The sequence below is a fragment of the Trichosurus vulpecula genome, chromosome 5 (assembly GCF_011100635.1).
Source record: "Trichosurus vulpecula isolate mTriVul1 chromosome 5, mTriVul1.pri, whole genome shotgun sequence".
NCBI lineage: Eukaryota > Metazoa > Chordata > Mammalia > Diprotodontia > Phalangeridae > Trichosurus > Trichosurus vulpecula.
The window spans coordinates 136,863,663-136,877,520 of record NC_050577.1 but is presented as its reverse complement, the minus strand read 5'-3'; positions in this window follow the sequence as shown (position 1 = coordinate 136,877,520).

Here is a 13,858-nt window from a genome sequence, read left to right as displayed (position 1 = left end):
TGATGTACCAAATTAAATTAGGACACTAGATTGTATCTTTTTCTTAAATCCAGACTTATTTAAAAACCTTTTTCTGTACATTCTAAAAAGGAACTTTGTGTTGGGTTATGTTGTAAAAAAAAAAAATTCCAGCATGAGTATGAAATAGTAGGTTAAATCTCTTACTGAAGATTTTTAATGACATTTCAGTGTTCCTCTTATAATTACTCTTCATCTAAGATATCCCATAATGATGTTGGACATTCTTGGTTCAGGCTCACTGGCTTGCTTCATTAGCATGTCATTCCCATTCCACATCATAAGATTTAATTGTAATGCCGGATATGCACAGCTCTCCACAGAAGTCTAATCAAAGTGGATTCACTTGTATTATTAATATCAAAAATCAGTCCACTTGCTATTTTTATAAATAAAAGAATCCAGATACATAAATCAGCTGTCATTTATTAGCATGTTACTGGCATATCTGCCAGACATATGAGCGGCCCTATCACAGTTCCTTAGGATTATTTTCATCAAGATTAAAACCCTTCTACATTAAATATACATACTAATTCCTCCATAAAGTAATCAGATTACAGAGCAGGTGACATTGTGTGCTGGAATTCAAATGATTTGCAGTAATGAGCTGGAAAGGTGTACTTGGAGTCAGACACAGAAAAAGGAAGAGGAGAGACAAGGAAAGGAGGAAGGCTTTGGTTTTAAATTCGGGTGTGTGCAGCTCTTGTTTTATTGTTTTTGTTAACTTCTACTTATTTTTTGATAAGTAAAAGGACTCAGACAAGCAACCATGATACTTAGCAGCCAATGATGTCAATCTTCAGTTTGTTTGACGGCTACTGGCTGCCAGATGATTAGCTGATCTTTGCCTGCTCTGTGCCCATGCTACCTAAAGTGATGGCAGGAAATGACTTGCTTTAGTCTTGTAGCCTTCATATGAATCTATATGGACATTGTTGCTGCGGTGTTTGAATATTTTCTATTCTCATGTTATCTTCTTTTCTTTTTTTCATTTCAGTCCTTACGGAAACTCAGTAGAGCACGGATAATACACCACTATATAGCAATGCTGCTGTCATATTTTTGACAATTACTCCAGAATACTACTTTGGAACTGAAGGAGAACAGTTTCTGAGTGGCTCCCAATATTATTATTATTTTTTTTTTATTTTACTGGTCGTCAGGAGACTATGGAGGTACATATTTGATGGTCAGTTAAGGACCTCTTCCTTTCACCTCAGTTTAGGAAGGCAAGCAAGAAACAGAAAGCAGTACTTCATTACCTCTTTCTTTCAAGAGGCTTTTTAAGTACAATCTGTTTTTTAAACAAGAACATCCAGGTTGACTTTCAGAGAATTTAATTCCCACCCTGCATTATCTTTTTAATCCTATCTGTAACTCTAGGAGGATCAATATTGCAGAATGCAGGGATAAGAACACTGGCTACTATATAATTTTTCCAATGTCATCTTCCAGCATTTGTTAAGAGATGACCCCCTCCTACCCCCAAGTCTGCAATTTTTTCAGTTTTGTGAATTATGTCACTAATATTGAATTTACATATATGTGAAGATACCAAAAAAAGTGATTTCCTCAATGCAGAATTGTTTCTAAAAGCCTCCACTGAAGCAGACTGCAATTTATTTATACCTTCAATCATGGTTCAATGGAAAGAGGGCTGGATTTGGAATTGGAAGACCTAGGTTCAAATTCTGATCCTGCCATCTGATTACCAGTATGACAATGGGCCAATCATTTTACTACTCTGGGGCCTCAGTTTTTTTCATCTGTAAAATAAACATGTTGGACCAGATGAATTTTAGTATCTCTTCCAGCTCTAAATTCATGATCCTGGTGTCTGCTTTAAACATACTAATGTTGTCACTTGCTAATTAATAAATGTCAGAGGCAGGATCTGAAGCCAGGTTTTTCTGATTTCAAGCCCAGGATTAGATTCTCTATGCTATGATGTATAGATTCATAAAATGAAAAAAAGAAACTTATATGTGCTGAAATAAAACATGTTTTCATTATATTAGTCACCTGCACTGGGTAAGTAAATTGATAAATATGCCTCAATACATGTTGCTGAAAGTCCTTTATTTTAATATGCATTATACATTAGGATCCATTTAAAATGGGACTGCTTTAAGATGCTGTGGATTTAAATAGTACTGCTATAAATGACTGGCCCTAAATATTTATCCAATTAAAATACTTAATGCATTGCTAACAAGAGTCAAATATACTAGTAGGTTGCTGCAGACTGCACTTTGGGCTTCAATTTATTATTCAATAAGAATGTATTTGACTGCGAGTTGATGACTCTTATTTCAGAAACTATACTCTGTAGATGGGCTGATCAAACTATGTACAGATCATTTGGAATAATTTCTCATCTAATTCCTTTAACTATTTAGAGGCAGTAGGTAGACCAACTCTTTATATAGCAAAAGATAAACATCAGCTCCAACTATACAAGGAAATAATAAGGCTTATGGTCAATATGCTGATTTAATAACCTTTCATATGTATATACATATATTTCATATATATATAACATATATATATGTATATATATATATATATATATATATATATATATTACACTTAACTACAGGCATCCTGAGTTTACTTTCTCTTATTTCAAGACCAGATTCAAGGATGACTCAGAGAAGGCAAAGGAAAAAAGTCCAGAGTACAGGTGTGAAATGAGGCATGCCCTGTCAGATATGGCCAATGTGTTAGCTTGTTTTGCTTGGCTGTGTATCTTTGTTACATGAGAAGGTTCTGTGGGAAGCCCATACTGGAAAGCATTAATGATGTAATAAAGAAAAAAAGAACCAATGAAATATTTGTTTAAAAAACGAAAAGCAAAAAAGAACAATGTCCAAATTGTATTTATTCAGGTACCTGGGAGAACCTTTTGTCATTGTAGAGTTTAAAAGGACATGCTTTGATATATCAATACATTAATACTTCAAAGATCAATGATTTAATCAGTGTGGGTATTCCCTTTACTGAAGGGGATCACACAGCCTGTCTACTAATTAGTAGATGGCCTTCAAGAGTTGCCATGAATGAAAAATTCATCATCCTGCAACTGACCTGGTGACAGGCAGCTCTCTGAACATACCCAGCCTCGTCTTCAGATACCAGATGTAAAGTGTGACACCCAGAGCCACATTCAAAAGTCTTTCGGACTTGGTAGAAACTTGTCAGATCTTGAGCTTTACTGGCCAAATAAACTTCTGACCTACAGAGGCATCTGGAGAAAGCCTTTAATGGAGGACTATTAGCCTGATCTAGTTTCCGTTGACAGGAACACAGAGTCAACAAAAATAGACTTCTGTATCTTGTTTGCCAAGGAATATAAAAACTTGGATAACTTGTTCTACCAAAAGCTAGTAAAAATCATTCCATTTCACTGCCACCATGTGAAGGAAAAGAAAAACTCCAGTTGTTTGCCTGGAGCTATAACTGGAGAATTAAAGACGGCATGCCATGAGACACAGTACAGGATAGTGGGAAAGCAGAGAAGCTGGGTTCAAATCCTGCCTCTGTCATTTATTACCTGAATGATTTTGGACAAGTAACGACTTCTCTGGCCCTCGATTTTACCTATAAAATGAGAGGGCCCACTAGATGACATCAAAGGTCCTTTCTAGTACTGAAATTATAATTCTACAGTGATGGAAAAGAGAGATATTGCTATTTTCCTCTTAAAATGTTAAAGGTATTCATGCTAGAGGCTAGATAAGAGACTGTGTACCTGACTCAAGACCTGAAAACTGTACGCCCTGGATGCTGTTAGCTTCTCTAGGCTTTGAGCTTTTATTGTGAACACGTGCCTTGATTGACTTACCACATGTACCTTGTTTGACTTACCTTGTACCTTGTTTGACATGTATCTTGACTGACTTACCACAAAATAAATTCATACATTCCATGAGGAGATATTTCTAATAGTATGAATATGTAATTATAAAAATTCACATTAAAAATATCCTTTATTGTGTCCCATTTTCTTTGTTGAACTCAGCACAGCTAAGTGCATTGCCCAACCTTGAACCTGATCCTGATTCATTTAACTTTAAGCTAAGACCTCTTTTATGTGTTCTTTTCCCATTAGAATGTGAGCTCCTTGAGAGTAAGTTAGATCTGGTTTTTTCTATATATGTGTCCCAATTTGTATATAGCAAGGGTTAAATAAATGCTTTTTTTTTTCTTTTATTCATTCATACTCAACTTCCACCAGCAGTACTTTCAATTTTCATATAATTTAAAGTCACTGGAATAGTATACTTTAAACAATAAGCTTCTTTCTAATAAGCACTGGAAAGATCTTTGACAGTAGTGTAAAGCTACACTCAGTTGACTAAAAAAAGGGATTTTTTTTGTTTTTTGCCAACAACTGCTAAATACCATTGGGTCATCTCCCACATTCACAAGGCATTTATTCATTTGGGTAATATTTCCCCCACTCAGGTAAGATGAGTAACATGCAACCCCATTCTGCAAATGTGAAAAATGGATGTTATGCAAAATAATGATAAAGGATTTGGGATGTCTAATATCAGCAAATCATTCACTGGTAGGAAGCCGGTAAATAACACAATACTACTGCACTGACAATATATTTTCAGTGTCCCCTGTATTTTTTTAAATGCCCATGCTATTATTCTTTGCAAAATCTGGGCACATGGTTTGTTTATTTGGAAAGTTCCATATTAATCTTCAGGGTTTCTGATGGTATTTTGCTCTTATAGAAACAGCTACTGTTATTGGTCTCATCCTTAGAACAAAAACAAGGAATGGAAGCAGCATGTGGAAGACAATAATGACATGCAGGAATCCAATATCTTATGAAGCCCTTCAATGATTATGTGCCATGGGGTAGCAGTAGCATATACTGTGCCTTCTGCTTCATATAGAACAAACCATTTTTTCTCTCAAAGATTTAATTGATTCTAAGATTCAGAGTTTGAATGATTAACCCCCAGCACTGCAGCAGAACCTTCTGTGTGTAACAATTCACCCCCCCACACACACACAACAATTGAAAATCAGACAATTTCTGGTATGTCTACAACAGATAAGGGCTGATGATCAGGATTAACTCAGTTTGGGAGATGTGGCACAGAGGTGTTTGTTTGGGTGAGAGGAATTACACCTCACAGACCCAGCGGAATACTTATCCAGCTTAACCAACTGCTCACCTGCTTTATGAATTGGAATTGGAAATCAGAAGCCTTAATAAGAGATGACATTTACATAGTGATTTAAGTTTTATAATGCACTTTACATGCATTATTTCTTTTGATCCCCTCAACAAGGACAAGTAGATGTTTACTGTTATGACCATTTTATAGATCAGGAAACTGAGGCTCCAAGAGGTTAAGTGATTTTTCCATGGTCAAACAGCCAGTAAGTCTCAAAGGCAAAATTCAAACCCAAGTTTCTCTCCTAACTCCAATCCAGTACCATATCCACTATTCCACACAGCATTCCATCAAAATTCCTCCGTTATGATGGCTTGGCTGTTTTATCCTTGAACCAAATTAGATTCTTTATGATCTAAGGAAATTAGATCCCAGAATGTTCTAGTAGACAATTAGTCTGAAGATAACAATAACAATAACTAGCATTTATCTAGCACTTCAAGGATTGCAAAACACTACTTGACAGAAGTTGGATCATTTAATCCTCACAATAACCCTAGAAAGCTGGTGCTATTATTATCCTCATTTTGCAAATGAAGAACCCGAAGCACAATAAAGTCACCCAGCTCTAGAGAGTCTGAGGCAGGATTCCAAATCGGATCTTCCTGAGTTGAAGTCCTGGGCTCTATCCACTATACCATCTAGCGGTCAGAGTCCCAGCAGAGACCTGATGTTTTAACACCGTTTTGATTAAATTTTCAACTATCATTTCTAATGTCATGATCCTAAATAAATCTTTTCATGGCATCAACCATCCCAGTTACTGTACACCAAGTAACAACAAGCCGTAGATTATCTGAATTGCAGCTTAAAGGAACATTCAGAATCTTATCCTAAGAAGGATGAAAGTCAAAAAAGTATCTGTGGCATACAAACCTCACAAGGCAGCCCTATACTGGCACAGCCATCAGAGTCAATCAATCCCAAATAGTTCCTCAATGAGCATATACCTCACCATTTGGAAGACTGCCATTGTCACATATTTGAGTGGTTGCCAAATCAATGAAGGAAAAGATTTATTCTCCTTGGTCCTAGAGGGCTGAGCAAGAAGCAGTGAATGACAAAAGTGGCAGAAAGGCAGATTGTGGTCTGGTGTAAGAAAAAACTTCCTAAAAATGAGAACAGTCCAAATACGATGTAGGCTACCTCAGGAGATAGTGATATTCCCCTTACTGGAGCTCTTTCAATCAAAAGCTTGATCACCACCACCCTTCCACCCCCCATTACCTTGTAGATGTCATTCTTGTTGGAATAGATGGCCTCTGAAGGCTCTTAACTCAAGTTTTGTTATCTGGTGAATACTTTAGGATAGCTAGGTGGCACAGTGGACAGAATGCCAGGCCTGGAGTCAAAAAGACTCATCTTCATGGGTTCAAGTATCTCAGACGCTTACTAGCCATGTGATCCTGGTCAAGTCAACTTAACCCTGTTCACCTCAGTTCCTCATCTGTAAAATGAGCTGGAGAAGGAAACCACTCCAGTATCTTTGCCAAGAATACCCCAAATGAGATCATGAAAAGTCAGACAGGACTGAAACAACTGAATTAAAACAATGAGTGCCTTTATTTCTCAGGAAATGACAGACTAGTAAATATATCATTCCTATTCCTGTCAAAAATTAATATGGAATTTTAGCTTCTCTAATATTCAACTTAATTTAAGTACTATTCATTGCATAATCCACCTAAGGCTTCTGACCTGTGAAAGCTTTGTGACATTCTACTCCAAGCTTTTTGTTCTTGTAATTACTAGAAAAGCAAGGTTTAGAAATGATGATGGTCTGAAATGATTCATTACCACCAATATATATCATATCACCCAACTGTGTTTGCAGTAATCTGGAGAACGTTATAAATAGTATTAAGTACTGATTACAATAATATAAATAAAACAACACTAAAATATAGTCAAAATCAGATTAAATACAATAACCAATCTTAGTCCTAAAGTTCATATGAAGAAATATACTTACTTTTCTCCTTTTGGTTATAAGATGAAAAGGAAAAGGAAGATGAAAAAATGTAAGGAATTGGAATCTAAGGGAGTATCCAGCAACTAGGGAATGGCTGAACAAATTATGTTATATAAATGACATAAATTTATGTTATATGAATAACAAATTATGTTATATAAATATAATGGAATACATTACATTGTAAAAATGATGAAAGGATTTTAAAGAATATTGGAAAGTATGAACTCATAAACAGAATGAAAAGAGCAGAACCAGCAAAACAATTTAATCACTGACAACATAAAGAAAAACAACTGAAAGATTTAAGAACTCCAGTCAAAGCAAGGACCAACCATTTCTTAAAATGACCTATAATGAAACATGTTACTTACCTCCTGACAGAGCAGTGATAGACTAAAAGTTAAAAGAAACCATTTTGGACATGGCCACTTTGTAGATTTGTTTTACTTACTATGATTATTTGTTACAAGGGTTTGGTGGGTTTTTTGTTTTTAATCGGAGGAGGGGAGAGACTTTGGAGAGTAGTGGAGACTACCAATAGTGATGCCCCCAAAAAGCTACTGAAATATTTTTAAATACACATTAGAGAACAGACGGAAATTCAAAAGGAAGTACAAACAAGGCAATTTTAAAATTAACATGTGGAGTTCATAATATACCTGTTTAAAAAAGCAAGCAGTATGAAATATAGACCTATGGTTCCATGCACTTTTTGTGTTCCATGTATATAGAAATGTTCATTTTTTGGTGTTTAAATCCAAAATAATTTTTTTAAAGATTGTGAAAGTCTTTAAATATCAAAAAGAAATCTATAATTTATTCATGAAGCAATGGGGAGCCACTGAAGTGCCTTAAGCAGGTGAGAGACACAGTCAGACCTGTACCTTAGGAATATCAATTTTTTAGCAGCGTGAAGGATAGATTGGAAAGGGGTGAGAATGAAGGCTGGGAGAAGTTATTGTAATAATCCAGTTAAGAGGTTATGCAGGCAAAAATAGGGTGGTTGCTGTGTTAGTAGGGGGAAAAAGAGGATGGATATGAGAGATGTTGTAGAAGTAAAATTGACAGATCTTGGCAACTAATTAAATATGGGAGATGAGGGACAGTGAAGAATAGAGGATGATTCCAGAGTTGGTTATCTTGGTGAATGGAAAAACAGTGATGGTCCTGACATAAAAGAAAGTCAGGAAGAGGAATGGATGGGCGGGGAGAGGGGGGAAGGGAGACAGGGGAAGACAAGAAGATAAAATGAATACCTTTTTTGAGTTTTAAGATGCCTATGGAACAACTGAGGGGAGAGATGTAACAGGAAGTTGGCTATGTGGGACACCAGCTAAGAAGAGAGGTAAAGGCTGGATAAGCAGATCTGCTAACCCTCTGACACAGCTGATCACTGAACCCAAGGAGATTGATGAGATTACCAAGTAACAGAAACTCATTTGCAAAATAAGAAAACTTTAGAAGAGAGGCAAAAATCACATGCTTGTCACATGCATGCCAGTAGAAGCCACACAAGCCCAAACGCCCTTCAAAGCTTACTGCATGTACCTTTCCAGTCATATTACTCTCTCTCTCACCTTCAGCCAAACTGCCTAGTCTCCACTCAACTGTCCATTGTGTTTGCTCATTAAGCTACTGAGACACTTTCAGTATAATGAGTACAGTTATCCCTTCCACATTTGGGGGGGTGGTGTTGAGGTGGGGTGGGGGGAGAAAAGAGATGTTAGGGGCATGGCACCACCATGATCTGGAAAATCCATGTAAAATTTTTTGCTGCTCCCTTTGTACCAGAGAAGGAGTCTGAATTTTTTCTTTTTCTTTAATGGGTTGTTTATAGTACCTTATTGTAAAATTTGGGTTAAGTATTTGGTAATAGGCTACATGTAGGTCAACATTAAGTAAAAATACCTTATGAAAACGAACTTTTTCTTTGTCATCTGCTGGTCTTCACGTGTCAACTGCAGATTCCACAAAACTCCCCAAAATTTCTCATTTGATTTCTTATGCCGACCTGCGATACATCGAAACTGTGATGGGGAAAGTTGTAATGTGAAAGGGATAACTGTAATTTAGTGATCCAGAATTCATTTATTCACTGATATTGACACGCCCTATTGACTGCTAGATGTTACAGATCTAGTCTTCTCTAGTATTTGGAAACATTCATTATTTTATCAGTTCATCAATAAGAATACTCCCTCCGGTGATGTTAAATCACAACCCCTCCATGACTAAATAGGTAGGATTATTCAAGAGTTTCTGTGAACCCTCCCCCCACACACAAAATAATAATAATTACCACGTGGACAACTTTTTGGTAATGACCTTCTCTAAAAACAAGTAGGCTTATCTTCAGAAGACAAATGCAGCATCTAGTACTGTATCAAGCTTGGGTGCCTTCTGTCCAAAATTACCTTGTATCTACTTCATATATATCTTATGTATGGCCTTATGAATACATTGTCTCCCTCCAGCTAAATTGTAACTCCTTATGGGAAGGGACTTAGTCACTTTTATCTTTGTATCCCAAGGGCCTATCACAGCACCTGGCGCATTTGTTGTTCAGCTGTTTGGTCCTGTCTGACTCTTCATGGATCGTTTCATACCAATACTGTCCATACTGGCAAAGATACTGGAGTGGTTTGCCATTTTCTTCTCCAGTGGGTTAAGGCAAAGAGAGGTTAAGTGACTTGCTCAGGGTCATGCCGCTAAGAGTCTGAGGCAGGATTTGAACTCAGGTCTTCCTGATGTCAGACCCAGTGCTCTAACCCACTGAGCCACCTAGTTGCCTCCACCTGGCATGTAGTAGGTACCTAACAAATTCTTGAATGATTGCTGGCATAACTTTGAGAACCAAAGGTCACCTCAGTGCAAAGGTAACACTTCAAAGTAGGATCTTCCTCAACTAATGATAGTCATTCAGTCATTTATACTCTGCTAGAATATTTTGGTTCATAACATGTCTTTATAAAGAAGCTGAAGCTTCTGAGCCTAAAATTCTGAGCCTAAAAGCCAAATTTTGCAAAGGAATCACCTTTTACTCTCTTATCCCATGATAAACTAGAAAGGTATATGTGTGTATGCGTGTGTATACACACACCTGTGTATATATATATATGTATATGCACACACACACACACATATATATATATATACCCACACATATGTGCATATACCCATACATGTCTACATCTGCCCAAGGCAGATACTATAAAATATACCTTTATACCCTTTTTTTTTTTAAAGAAAAATTCAGTTGCGGTCAGGAGAGACCTAAGACACAAGTCAACATTAGGAAGAGTCAAGAGATCTCAGAACACCAGTCCTCATGAGAAGAGAGGTAGAAACATTGCAAGATCACTACTAGAGGTCACTGCCAGGTAGGGAGAACAAGACAGTGAGCAGCTCAAATGCCTCCAGGGAGAGAAAGCAAATTATTCTTGCTAACTAGATCTTTGGCTCCCCTTTTCCTAGCTACAGGAGTATATATACTGTCATCATCCACTAAATTTTGGTGCCCTGAAGCAAAGCCATGCCCTGCCATACTTAACAGCTCTGTCTAGTAATGCCCTGATCATAAACTCTTGGGAGTTTTTAAACTTCCATGGGCTGTTTGGGACAATAACTAAATGTTTACCTATCAGTTAAATAGAGCTGACAAGAGGGATGGACATAAGCAATGTTACAAATGGAGTTTTATGGAAACAAGAAAATATACTACATTAAGTGACATCACTTCACTTTGTAGTATTTTAATTCCTATATGGGCAGTTAGAGCAACATCATACATGGTCTTTTCTGAGCCCCCAGTTTCAACAGTCCCACAGCCTAAACTAACCATCTTCATAATAAATTGCTTCATTCTCTATTAAGCATAGTGAAATCAAGTGAAAACCCTTCATGTAATCTTCTAGAACTAATAAATGGCATCACTGTGCTTCTCCTTTCTCCCCAGCACAGCACTCCTCTTGGGCTTTAAAAAACTGACATGCTATCCTTTCTGCAATATCTGCTGTTTCCCCTCAAAAGTTTTGTTTCAACATTGATATTCCCACAAAGTCCCACATTTTGTCTTTAAGACACAAAGGGTACAGCTGGTATAAATAACCTCACATAGATTTTTCTGGATCAATCTAAAAGAACTCTTCCAAACTGTTAAAGTGCTGACTTCTTTTATTTGTTCTTCAGACACCAATGGATGCATTATAAGATTACCTAAAAATAATTTTGTCTTTCTCATGCTCCCATTGACATCAGTGAAAGTTAATGTACATGCCCAGTGAGCACAAAAAGCAAGGGGAGGCCAAACGTATATTGACATTATCTGTATTTCTCAGGGTACTGGGCATTTGTGGAGCAGTCATACTCAGCTAATTATTTCTTTCTTCTCACAAGTCTTTTACTCTCTCACTCTGAACTGCTTGCTCAGCCCTTCATTACACAACCTGGGAGACTTTTATTATTCTAGCTTTGGAAGAACAAACATTTAAAGTGTTTGTGGGGTTGAGGAAACACCAACAAGGTTTTTGTTGTGTTTCGTTACCTCCTATAGATCTCTCTCTCTCTTCTTTAGTATTTTTATCCAACCATTAATGCTACAGGGTAGAAAGATGTCAGATATGTTCTTTGGGATTGTTTGACAAAGGAAGGACTTTTTGTAGATGAGTATTAAGAATAATATTCTGTTGATTTTTCAAAATAAACTTGTTAGATCTATGCTACCCTAAATATACTAGATTCCTATAGCAAAGGGGAAAGTCCCATGACACCAGGTTGTTGTAGAATTATTTAGATTTATCTTGCTCAGGGTTAATCTTCAACTAGGGGCTATAAAGAAAACTTGTTATTTTCATGCTTCTAGTGCATCTCTAATGGCAAAGGAGTTGGAAGCCCTGGGTTCAGATTCCACCTCCACTGCTTACTGTGCCAACTATGTCACTCAAGCTCCCTGGAACTCAGTATCTTCATCTGTAAAATGAGAAAATCAGACTAGAAAGAAGTCCTCTAAGGACCTTTCTATCTCTAGAAATAATATCTCCCTAACAAAGAGGTGCACAAAAGGAGAAGCAACAGAAAGAATGGCATCAAGGAAGTTGATAATCGGAAAAGGTGGGCTGGTCATGTGGTAAGAACACAAAATAATCCATGGACAGCCCACATGCTCCACTTGCATCCATGCAATGTCAGAAGACATAGTGGAAGGTTCCAAGTTTGTTGCGTGGACCCTCTAGGGAGGATTTATGGGAAAACACGAATAAAGTTGAACAAGATAAGAAATTAATGGCTTGTAATTTATATTATAGTAGGGAGGTGGTTGTTGTTCAGTTGTTTCAATCATATCCAACTCTTCACGACCCTGTTTGGGGTTTTCATGGCAAAGATAGTGCAGTGGTTTGCCATTTCCTTCTCAAGCTCATTTTACAGATGTGGCAGTTGAGGCAAACAGGGTTAAGTGACTTGCTCAGGGTCACACAGCTACTGTCTGAGACCAGATTTGAACTCAGGAAGATGACCTTCTGATTGGCACTCTATCCACTGTGCCACCTAGCTGCCCAGGGAATAGGGCAGTCCCACATCTATAATATCACAGTTCCATCAAAATTACATTTGCCTCAGCCTAAGTCTGCTTTCAGTCTAGGAAAATCAGTAGGAAAAAGACATCAGTCAAACCTGAATCTGTTAGGGCAGTTCTGAACTTTCCTTTTTGTTTTGACTAGCATTCATGATGACAAACTGGTCACTCTAAGAAGACACAACTTTAAAAATCCTAACATCCTCAGGGGCTGCAGAAAGTAACAGAAATTAACATTATTTTTTAAACCACAGCTTTCATTTGGATGGATTTTGTTGCGCAGTTAAATATGTTGTGAGCATCGAGTCATACACCATATTTACTAAGTCACCAAACATTGTGTGTATTCACCTTTGTGCAAAGTATAAACTGGGGCTGGCTGCCAGAAAGCCCATGAGATTAAACTGCTGGGTAAGGGGCCAGGACACTGGAAGAATTGGTGGGTACCGTGGTCAGTAATCCCCTTTAAAAATTGCAAAATACAGTCATTGAAACTCACCAATATGCCCACATTTCCATGCTGAAGTTTTCAGAGAGACTTTTTCCAAATGAGATATCTTTAATTTATTTTGAATTATGGAGATCTATAACTTCCATTCGAGGAAAACTCATGATGGAGTAATGAAATGACACCAGTGCTCAGCATGCCCAACATGCCCAGATAAAGAGCCCTCCAAAAGCAATAAAAAAAAAATTTCCCTCTTGGTTCTTTTTATCTTTTCTTTGTGTTAAGTCTATTTGATTTTGCTATCAGTGCAGCTTATGATGTTCTGAGTGCAGTGACAAATAATTCTGTGAATCTGTGCTCAATATCTAAAAGAGCTTTCAGAGTAACAGTAAAATATATTTTCTTTCTTTCCCCTTTTTTTAATTGTATAAAAGATATGCACAGGCTGTTCAGAATGACTAAAACTGATGTGTGCAATGAAAAATATCGTCAAGTGCTCAGCAGTCTGCTATTTGCCTTAAGCAATGGACAGTCCATAAAGGAAAAAAAAAGGATACCTTATGCCCACCAAACTTAGAAATCTCTGAGTGTTATCTCTGGGCAAAATAACACAACTAACTTACATCAACTGGGGCTACCCT